The sequence below is a fragment of the Bos javanicus genome, chromosome 3 (assembly GCF_032452875.1).
Source record: "Bos javanicus breed banteng chromosome 3, ARS-OSU_banteng_1.0, whole genome shotgun sequence".
NCBI lineage: Eukaryota > Metazoa > Chordata > Mammalia > Artiodactyla > Bovidae > Bos > Bos javanicus.
Window position 1 is genome coordinate 39,301,742 of NC_083870.1, and position 12,245 is coordinate 39,313,986.

The window sequence follows — 12,245 nt, forward strand, 5'->3', positions numbered from 1 at the left end:
AGAAATTATTGTTTCAATCATTCAAATGAGGAAACAAATTTTCACAGGTTTTATATGCGGTAGGTCCCTCAGCTAGTAAGTAGTAGGTAGAGTTTGAACTTGGATGATACTTATTTCTATGTCATGTCCAATACACAAATAGAAAATGAAAAAAAAAAAAAGACTTTGAAAGGTAATTCCCCAAGGAAATATTTTAAAATTTTGCTTCTGTACTTATAAATATGTCATCCTTTCTCCTGTAATCTTTCAAGGTTCCATTCTTTATCTCTTATCCTGATTTGATCACTTCTGTTTATTCCAGGATTTTGTTCAAATATTTTTTTCTCTTCTCTCCTATACATGCAGTCCCTCCTTCTTCAGTGGATTCTGTGTTAACAGCTGGAAAATCTGTGTTAACAGCTGAAAAGCTTGCCAGTGTTTGAAGCTGACTTAAAACTAAAAATGTAACAAGTTTCTTGACCATAAACTTTTCTAACTATTTCCATACCTCCTTCCCTTTTCAATCAGTTTCTCTACAATATGGTAAAGAATCTGCCATCATTGTGGGACACCCGGGTTTGATCCCTGCCTCTGGAAGATCCCCTGGAGAAGGAAATGGCAACCCAGTCCAGTATTTTTGCTTGGAGAATCCCAAGGACAGAGGAGCCTGGCAGGCTACAGTCCACAGGGTCACAGAGTCAGATCTGACTAACAGTTTCAGCTTGTCTACAATATAAATGACCATCTCTGTGTTCACTTTTTCACTTTCATTATACCCTAAACATTTAAGAATTTGGTTTTTACTTGAACCATTCAAATAAAACTAGTTTCTTTGTTGGTATTAAATATGCACTGAATTTTTCTACTGCTTTAACTTAACCAGTAAAAAGCACTTGACCCCGCTGACTAATTATTTCTTGAATTTTCTCTTTATCTTCTCCCCTACTGATACTCTACCTTAATTATTGTTCCTCTCTTTGATTGTTTGTTTTTGGCCTCTCTGTGTCATGTGGGATCTTAGTTTCCTAACCAGGGATCAAACCTGGATTCTCTGCAGTGGAAGTGTGGCGTCTTAACCACTTGATAGCTAGGGAAGTTCAACTCTCTGATTGTCATACATTAAATATTTTCTTCTTCAGGCCATGTACATGTGTTGATATATTTCTTTTTCTTTCTGACTTACTTCATTCTGTATAACAGGCTTTCGATTCATCACTTCACTAGAACTGACTCAAATTCATTCCTTTTTATGGTTGAGTAATATCCAGATGTTCAAGCTGGTTTTAGAAAAGGCAGAGCAACCAGAGATCAATTTGCCAACATCCACTGGATCATGGAAAAAGCAAGAGAGTTCCAGAAAAACATCTATTTCTGCTTTATTGACTATGCCAAAGCCTTTGACTGTGTGGATCACAATAAACTGTGGAAAATACTGAAAGAGATGGGCATACCAGACCAACTGACCTGCATCTTGAGAAACCTATATGCAGGTCAAGAAGCAACAGTTATAACTGGACATGAAACAACAGACTGGTTCCAAATAGGAAAAGGAGTACATCAAGGGTTTATATTGTCACCCTGCTTATTTAACTTATATGCAGAGTACATCATGAGAAACGCTGGGCTGGAAGAAGCACAAGCTGGAATCAAGATTGCCGGGAGAAATACAAATAACCTCAGATATGCAGACGACACCACCCTTATGGCAGAAAATGAAGAGGAACTCAAAAGCCTCTTGATGAAAGTGAAAGAGGAGAGTGAAAAAGTTGGCTTAAAGCTCAACATTGAGAAAACTGAGATCATGGCATCTGGTCCCATCACTTCATGGGAAATAAATGGGGAAACAGTGGAAACAGTGTCAGACTTTATTTTCTTGGGCTCCAAAATCACTGCAGATGGTAATTGCAGCCATAAAATTAAAAGTAGCTTACTCCTTAGAAGGAAAGTTATGACCAACCTAGACAACATATTAATAACCAGAGACATTACTTTGCCAACAAAGGTCCGTCTAGTCAAGGCTATGGTTTTTCCTGTGGTCATGTATGGATGTGAAAGTTGGACTGTGAAGAAGGCTGAGTGCTGAAAAATTGATACTTTTGAATTGTAGTATTGGAGAAGACTCTTGAGAGTCCCTTGGATTGCAAGGAGATCCAATCTGTCCATTCTAAAGGAGATCAGTTCTGCGTGTTCTTTGGAAGGACTGATGCTAAAGCTGAAACTCCAATACATAGGCCACCTCATGCGAAGAGCTGACTCATTGGAAAAGACTCTAATGCTGGGAGGGATTGGGGGCAGGAGGAGAAGGGGACAACACAGGATGAGATGGCTGGATGGCATCACCAACTTGATGGAAATGAGTTTGGGTGAACTCCGGGAGTTGGTGATGAACAGGGAGGCCTGGCATGCTGCAATTCATGGGGTCACAAAGAGTCAGACAAGACTGAGTGACTGAACTGAACTGAACTAAATATTATATAAATGTACCACAATTCTTTATCCATTCATCTATGATGGACTTCTTGGTTGCTTTTGTGTCATAGCTAGTGTAAATAGTGTTGCAATGAACATTGGGGTACATGTGTCTTTTGAATTATGGTTTTCTCAGAGTATATGCCCAATAGTGGGATTGCTGGGTCATATGGTAGTTTTATTCATAGTTTTTTTTAAGGACTCTCCATTCCGTTCTCTATAGTGGTTATATCAATTTACATTCTTTCTAACAGTGTAAGAGTTGTTTGTAGATTTTTTATGATAGCTGTTCTGACTGCTGTGAGGTGATACTTCATTGTAGTATTTGCATTTTTCTAATAATGAGTGATGTTGAGCATCTTTACATGTGTTTCTTCAGACCATATTTTAAGACATAGTGCTCATAATTCTTATTACAATTTTAAGCTTTAATAATTTCATAATTATAAATAATATGAGTTGAAAAATATTTGAGAGTTTACTTAAATTTCTTTTACATTGAATTTATTGATTTTTAAGTAATAAAATTTTAGGTTTTCTTTTTAGCTGCTTTGAATAGGTCAGATATTCACGGAAACAAAAAATATATAATTACAGATTTATTATTTGAAACTCACAAAACTAAATGTTTCACTTCCTGTGGTTAAAGATGGAAATGCTGACCAAATAGCTTTATGTGAGTTCCATTCTCATTTACCTATTAGACTCCTTGAAATTCTTCTGTTAGAAATTATCCAGGCATATAAAAATCAACATGCCCATATATTTCTTACTTGATTCTTCCTCATATCAATTCTCCTCAAGTCTGTTTCCCTTATTTCAAAGGATAGAATCTATTTATCTAAGCTAGAGATCTTTTTCTCCTTCAACTGTTAATGCACAATAAGCCACAAGTTCTGACTACTCTTCTCTTTACACAATTGTATATATCACCTCCTTTGCTGTCAGTAATACTGATGATGTAATTCAGAGACTCATAATAGATTGTCAGTACAATTCAGTAGGCTTTAAACTAGTCTTCCTATATTTTATAACTTCTAAATGTCATATTTTAAAATGTGGACAGCTTAGTATTAAATATGAATATAAACATATGCACACACACACACACAGTTTATAGATTTTCAAGTTCAGGTAAAGCCCAGTTGGTCAGAATAGACCAGTGTTCCAACAGAACACTCCTATACAAGAATAGAAGATTTTTTAAAAAATCATTGTTAACTTTATTTGTCACTCTTTATAGACATTGGTCCATTTTTACATAAAGTAGGGAGTATCTACTTACACTTAACTTTCTATAGAATAATTTTGTACCGTAAACCAGAGTAACTTACACAAGGGAGAAAATGACTGCAATCATGCCCCAGGATGTCCCCCAAATGTTTTTGTGTATGTGATTACAAGTGTCTATAACTCCACAAAGCTAATTCCTTCTTATATCAATGTAGTATGTTCAGTATCCACACTTGACCATTCAGATCACCAAACTTTCAGAAGAGATTAAAATAATAGCTATTATCTGTCAATCAGATGCAATTCCAGATCTGAGTGACTGTGTAAGCACATTCATAGTTAATAGCTGCTCAAAGTTAAAAACCTTTTCCTGTTTCAGAGATATTTACATTAAGACATTTAGAAATGGTTCATAGTATATAACAGCCCAAATATCACTTTTAACCTGTCCTGTGTAAGGAAGTTAAACATTTCAAATTCAGCACATTTTGCCAAAATGAATAACACAAACTATTCTAAATGTTATTTATTACAGTGCATATTTTAAATAGTAAATGGAATGAAACTATATTAAATGGTTATATCATCATATTTGAGCATATTATGGAATCTATATCACAAAAGTCACCTCACATCAATACTATATAATTCACTCTAAAAGAACAGGCACACACAAAAGAGAACAAAATTTGATTTTTTATACATTTAAAGTGTACTATCTAGTTTAAGGAGAAGGCAATGGCACTCCACTCCACTACTCTTGCCTGCAAAATCCCATGGACGGAGGAGCCTGGTAGCCCATGGGGTCGATAGAGTCGGACACAACTGAGCGACTTTACTTTCACGTTTCACTTTCATGCATTGGAGAAGGAAATGGCAACCCACTCCAGTGTTCTTGCCTGGAGAATCCCAGGGACGGCGGAACCTGGTGGGCTGCCGTCTATGGGGTCGCACAGAGTCGGACACGACTGAAGCAACTTAGCAGCAGCAATCTAGTTTAAACTACACTAAAAGATTTATTTGAATGAAACAGTCAATTCTAAACCTTCTTTTTTTCCAAGTTTGGCATAAGGAAAGTTCAATCCATTCAAATCTTCTGGTTTGTCATCCTATAAATGATGCTATCATTTTCAGGATCCATGTTCCAAATATTGTAACAGGTGACAATCAGAGTCAAGGCCAAGCTGATCATTATCCAAAGTACCAGGCTGAAAACCACTGGATATTCAAAATTATATTTATAGGCAAGATTATAGGGAGTTAAGGGGTCCTTTACTTGTTTTGTCTCAAGGATAGTCTTTGTCTTCCTCATAAGGGATGTGTCAAATGATCTGACAGTCACTAACTCTACCACTGCGTTCCCACCATAGAGATTGTACATGACATCTGCATACTTTTGCAGAGCATCAGCAAGGATCTTAGAGGCATCTCTAAATTGTTCAGTCTTCCCCATAATTTTTACCAATTTCTTCCAGACCTGGTAACTCCAGTGAGTATAAATCAGAAGAATGATCCTTGGCTAGATGCTTATGTTGGGACAACAAACTTGAAATATCATGCAGCACTTGCAGTTCAGAAAGAAAAAGGAGATCAACTTCATTGTTCATACTCAGAGAATTGAGGGGAAATGAAGCGAGAGCAGAGGTTTCTTGAAACAGTCGATTGTGGAGCTGTCTGAGCATTACTGAGAGATCTTTGAAAACCGAGTTTGCTTTCCCCACCATGTACACTCTTTCCTCACTGGGAGCCAACAGCAAAAACCACTGGAGTTTCTTCAAAAATAAAGAGTGAATGGAATTTGCCATGCTGTCAAGACTAAAAGGAACTGCATTCTCCAAAGGGTATGAAATGACACTGCCTGGGGGTAGAGCAAGCTTGTCCACTCCTTTCACCATCACCATAACAGTAGCCTGAAGATGGTGGCACAGGTTACCTACTGTAAGACCCGGCCAAGAAAGGTCTTCTTTCAAAGAGAAGCCCATGGACCATGCAGCCACATCTGGGATTCGCTCTCCTGGAATAGGGCAATTTCCATTCTGGAAAACAACAGATACTGGTGATCTTAATATACTAAATTTGTTCCCGAAGACACTTGATACAGGTAAGCATAATACTGCTGGCTAAAGAACTCTCTGTTTCCTGATACCTTTGACTCCACCCTTCAGGGCCAGGCTTGCAGGGTTACTCTCAGGATCCAGTGAGACACTCACGGACTGGGTTTAGAAGAGAGGCGGATCAGTTCCTTGTGCTGCCCTAATACTGTACAGTCCAAACAGCAGGGAAGATGCATGAGGCAGGACCCAGATGTCAACAATGGGAGCCTCACAAACTTATGGTTGAGGTGAAGGGCAGCCACAGCCAGATGGCAGGGTCACAAGGAGGTACATCACCAAAGTTTACAGAGCCAGACACAGCGAGATCATATAAACATAAGGGTCCATATAGAAATGATAGTCATCAAGTTCCGTTTGCTGCTTACGTCTGGAGTAGAGACAGCAGATGCCCTCAGGAAGCTGTCGATATTGGCAACACTTTATTTCACTCCATGCAGGAAACACAAAACAGACACAACTCCCTGTGCCCTCCAAGAGCTGCCGTGTGTATTTGTTGAATGAATGAACTCAGGGTGACTGAAAAGCCCTCTGAGTACGTGTGTCTCAGCTCCCCACTCTCCTCCCAAGTAGGGGATTTTGGGAGCAAGTGGCAGTGAAATCAAACCCTGAAAGAAAGCATCTACTCCTAAGAAAACACAAGCAGGGAGGCCAGGACCAGCATGAAGGTAAGGGAGTCTGCCCAAGATATCCTAGTGCAGGTGGCTCCTTTTCATTGCTTTTCCGGGCATCTGCCAAGATGGTGACAATTTATCCCTGCTTTCTCTGAGGGAGGCTCATGCCACAGCTCAGCTTGTCCACAAATGTCAACCAGCCTGATCCCTCTCCTGGCCATGCTTGGAATCACCTGGGGAGCTTTAAAAGCTGCTGATGCCTCTAGAATAGTAGATTTTTAAAAAAATACATTTTTATGAAGGTGAGTTACATTGATCAAGTGTTCATTGTTCTCTGGAAGTCTTTTTTGATAGCAGCGCTAATGACACTTATTTTACTTGGAATGTAAACCTTACTCTCTTCAGTGAAGTCTATACTTCTTTAGGGAGGGCCCATTTTATATTTATTTTCTTATTTCTACAATCTTATATAATGTTTACTGTTATAACTGTTCAAAAATGAATGGGAGGAGAAGTAAATGAACATAGACATTAATAAAGGAACAAATAAATGACTATCAAAATATGTTTAGCAAATACTTTTCAATACCAGCACAGCCCCCGAAAGATAGTTTACATGGTACTTTTCATTGATTTCTATATGGCACATTCTGTCAATACCATAATCATAAGTTGCTTTTGGTACTTTGTTGATTCATTAAGTAAAATATTTTATTCCCAGTGGATTTTTAAAAGAGTAAAAAGTGTTAACTGAGATAGAAGACATGTATTGTAGCTCCATTGGTAAAGAACCTGCCTGCAAGGCAGGAGACCTGGGTTCGATTCCTAGGTCGGGAAGATCCCCTGGAGAAGGAAATGGCAACCCACTCCAGTATTCTTGCCTGGAGAATCCCATGGACAGAGGAGCCTGGTGGGCTACAGTCCAGAGGGTTGCAAAGAGTCAGATACTACTTAGCGACTAAACCACCACCACCACTTCTTATGTTAAGAAGCATGGGGCACTTTCAATACTAAGTAAAATATTTTATTCCCAGAGGATTTTTAAAAGAGCATAAAAGTGTTAACTAAGATAGAAGATGTGGGTTTCTCATTAAGAAGAATTGGGCACTTTCAATATTTAGGTAAACATTTTTACAAAATTAGAGTTAAATCATTTGAGAAAGAAATTGGAACTTAATATGATATACATGGGGATTCCCTGGTAGCTTAGCTGGTAAAGAATCCCCCTGCAATGCAGGAGACTCAGGTTCGATTCCTGGGTCAGGAAGATCTTTTGGAGAAGGGATAGGCTACCCACTCCAGTATTCTTGGGCTTCCCTGGTGGTCAGCTGGTAAAGAATCCGCCTTAATGCAAGAGACCTGGATTAGATCTCTGGATTGGGAAGATCCCCCAGAAAAGGGAACTGGCTATCCTCTCCAGTATTCTGGCCTGGAGAATTCCATGGACTGTATAACCCAGGAGGTAGCAAAGAGTCCTACACAACTGAGAAACTTTCACTTTTCATCATGTACATGGTCCATAGAATCCACTTTGATGCTGTTCTGATTAGATTGCCTTGCTGTGGTCCTGTTGCTGGGTGGTAGCTTATGGTTGCTATGTGATAGACTTTGGTTGCTGTGTGATAGAATTCCTAATGCTCAACTCTGTCAATCAGTCATACAACTGGAGATAAAGATAAATTCAGGACTCTATGTAGCTCTGTGACCTTCACTGGTAATGAATCCTGTAGCCTCATTAGTTGCATTCAAAGCTTTTTAAAATTAATTGCCTTTCTCTAATGAAGTTTTTCCTTGCTTGGAAAATCAGAACAATGGTAAATACTTCAACAATCTTAACAAAAATGTATTATAGGCTAGTTGTGACCTTGAAGAGGCTTTTTTCCCAATTGTAATGACATGTATTATATAGAATGCATAGGAAGGGCTTTATTTTAATTAATATAATCATTCTTTATGTGTTAAAAACTTACTATATTGCAATCTTGTGTACTTCACTATGATACATTAAAATCTCTTCTAAAATCACTTATGCTCATATTCAGGATTTTACATTTTCATTTGTTTAGCTTATTTGGCCATGTGATTGTCATATTGCTCCAGGCACAGAAGCAACCACTCTGACACTAATGTTTTTTAAACTACATTACATTATACATATGCCTAACAGAAGTATGAATCAATGCCAGCATTGCAAAGGAAAAAAATTCATGAAATGTAGTGTTACATAGAAGAATAATTTACTCTGGAGGAAAACAGGGTTTTAATTTCCATAGTTTGAACTTCTATTTTTACCTGTGCACAAAAACAAGTTGAAATATTTATTCATTGGATCAATTGCATAGTGTGTGTATATAGATAAAGATAGTCATAATTTTTTCAGCCAGGGTTTGTGTCTTTGGGTATGGGCTATTCTATAGCTGCTAGATTATTATGTTTCATAATTATGTTGGGACATATTTTTCTCTTTAACTGCAGAAGGCATTTACTTTCATTATTCAGAGTGCATATACCTGGGTTGTTTTTATGAGAGTAAGATGAATTTTCAATGCACCATTCATAAACCAGAGTTACCAAGATGTCATTCCTTTAGAGCTACGAAATGAGGTAAACTTTAGGATGAATTTAAAAGTTCAGTGTATGAAAAAGTCTGTATCTCACTGGGTCGTTATAATAATTAAATGAGAAATTGTCTCTGAAGCAATTAAGACAATGCTAACTCAGATAATCAGTGTATTAGGAAGTTCAATAAAAATAAGTTATTTGTATAGTGAAATAATGTTGATAAAATATGTCCCACTTCTTAACCAAAAATATAAGTTTTATAAAAATATTCCATTAAGTCTGGATTAATTTGGGACTTTGTTGGTGGTACAGTGGATAAGGATCTACCTGCCAATGCAGGGAACACGGGTTCAGTCCCTGGGCCAGGAAGACTCCACATGCCACGGGGCAACTAAGCCCATGTGCCACAACTCCTGAGCCTGTGCCCTAGAGCCCATGCCCTGCCACACGATAGTAACCCCCACTCACCGCAACTAGAGAAAGCCTGCACTCAGTGACAAAGACCCAACACAGCCAGAAATGAAATCTAGAGGAATCTGAAAGTCAGAATAAGAGCATACAATTACTGGACATTAATTTACAGATAAATTATCAAGTTAGATTTTTCCCCCATATTGGTTCAACATATCCCATTATTTATAAATTCATATATTTTCCTTTAAATGGCTTGCCACTGAAAATATTTCTATGTATCCATTTGCTGAAAAAATTTTATCAAATACCATCACTTTCAATTGCAGTCCCAATATTAAAACATTAGCACTTAATAAGGGAAAGAAAACTACTAAACTTTCAGGGTATCTAAGCTACAGAGAATTTCAGGAATATTCAACTCTTCCTTCCCATTTCAGTATGAGGAAATTGAGGTAGAGTGGCATAGGTGGTATATGTAATATCTCTTGCTTATTCAAATTTTAGTACACTCTAATCAGTGTTATAAATAGATATGGACATTTTCAGAAGCAGCCACTCTTTTTTCAATAGATAGGAAGGAGGAAAAGGAGTGAGGGAAGAGAAAAATAGGTCTAGAAGATGAGAGAAAAACAAATGGAATTACAAAGCCAATCACATAAGGCAAGGAGAGGAAGGAGCTATGTGTGTTATGGTCCCCAAATACATTTACCTAGGAATCTCAGAAAATCACAACATTCGGACTTAAATGTGCATTTTAAAGCAGACTGTGAGTTTTAAAAAGTTACAAATAATACCATATTCTTGCATGTGATAGATGCCTAGCAAAAACAAACCAGAAAGCAACCTTCTTCTGTTCTCTGTGTGAAAAAGACTTCTAGATAGTGGTGTTTGTTTCATTAGTCATAATCCATATTGATATTTTATTATATAACAATTGAGATGTTTTATTTTAATAATTGAGAGTGTATAAAATAAACTTCAGCAGAGCATTGGTATTTACACAATCCTTAAAACATTCAGTTCAGTCACTCAGTCGTGTCCAACTCTGCAAACCCATGGACTGCAGCACGCCAGGCCTCCCTGTCCATCACCAACACCGGGAGTCTACTCAAACTCATGTCCATAAGTCAGTGTTACCATCCAACCATCTCATCCTCTGTCATCCCCTTCTCCTCCTGCCTTCAATCTTTCCCAGCATCAGAGGATCTTTTCTAGTGAGTCAGTTCTTCGCATCAGGTGGCCTAATTATTGGAGTTTCAGCTTCAACATCAGTCTTTCCAAAGAATATTCAGGACTGATTTACTTTAGGATGGACTGGTTGAATCTTCTTGCAGTCCAAGGGACTCTCAAGAGTCTTCTCCAACACCAGTTCAAAAGCATCAGTTCTTCAGCACTCAGCTTTCTTTATGGTCCAACTCTCACATCCATACATGACAACTGGAAAAAACCATAGTTTTGACTAGACAGACCTTTGCTGGCAAAGAAATGTCTCTGGTTTTTAATATGCTATCTAGGTTTGTTATAGCTTTTCCTCCAAGGACCAAACATCTTTTAATTTTGTGGCTGTAGTCACCATCTGCAGTGATTTTGGAGCCCAAAAAAATAAGATCTGTCACTGTTTCCATAGCTTCCCCATCTATTTGCCATGAAATGATGGGACCAGATGCCATGATCTTAGTTTTTTTAACGTTGAGTTTTAAGCCAGCTATTTCATGTTCCTCTTTCACTTTCATCAAAAGACTCTTTAGTTCTTCTTCACTTTCTGCCATAAGGGTGGTGTCACTGCATATCTGAGGTTATTGATATTTCTCCCGGAAATCTTGATTCCAGCTTGTGCTTCATCTGGCCCCACATTTCATATAATGTACTCTACATGTAAGTTAAATAAGCAGGGTGACAATATACAGCCTTAACATACTCCTTTCCCAATTTGGAACCAGTCTGTTGTTCCATGTTTGGTTCTAACTGTTGCTTCTTTACCTGCATACAGATTTTTCAGGTGGCAGGTAATGTGGTATAGTATTCCCATTTCTTGAAGAATTTTCCACAGTTTGTCATGATCCACACAGTCAAAGGCTTTGATATAGTCAATAAAGCAGAAATATATGTTTTTTCTGGAATTCTCTTGCTTTTGTGATGAGCCAACAGATGTTGGCAATTTGATCTCTGGTTCCTTTGTTTTTTCTAAATCCAGCTTGAACATCTGGAAGTTCATGGTTCACGTACCTTTGAAGCCTGGCTTGGAGAATTTTTAGTATTACTTTGCTAGTGTGTGAAATGAGTGCAGTTGTGCAGTAGTTTGAATATTCTTTGGCATTAAAATGGTTAATTTTTTGATGATAGGGATTTTCCTCAACAAACGTATAGCAATCACTGTGCCTTCAATTTTGTTAGCCATGTTGTACCTTTCAAGACAGCCTTGTTAGCATCATTGCCAAGCTTTCTAGAATTTGAATCCTGGTTCAGGTATGTGGAATTACTATATTCTCTCTTGTCATGTTTTGTGATGACTTTTGTCCTAAGCTCTTTTGGTGTATGCAAGAGAATGGAGTTAGAATGGTTGGCCAGAAATTCACAGATTTCCTCTGTGAAGGATGATGAGATACTCATTTGTCCACTCTCCTCTCTTATTTTTTATTGAAGTTCAGTTGATTTACAGTATGATATTAATTTCACATGCATAGCAAAGTGACTTGGTGATACGTATAAATATATATATATTCTTATTCATTTGAAAATTCTTTTTCATTAGAGTTTATTACAAGATATTAAATATAGTTCCTTCTGCTATACACTATATCTAGTCTTTTGTTTTATGCATGATAGAGGGCTTCTGTTAAACGGATACTGCCAATTTACTCCT

At 37.6% G+C, this 12,245-nt stretch overlaps 1 pseudogene; it reads right to left on the reverse strand.

Annotated features, from left to right (window-relative positions):
- Positions 1–4,759: 4,759 nt before the first annotated feature.
- Positions 4,760–11,992, reverse strand: LOC133245178 (renin receptor-like; annotated as a pseudogene).
- Between the last annotated feature and the right edge of the window lie 253 nt (positions 11,993–12,245).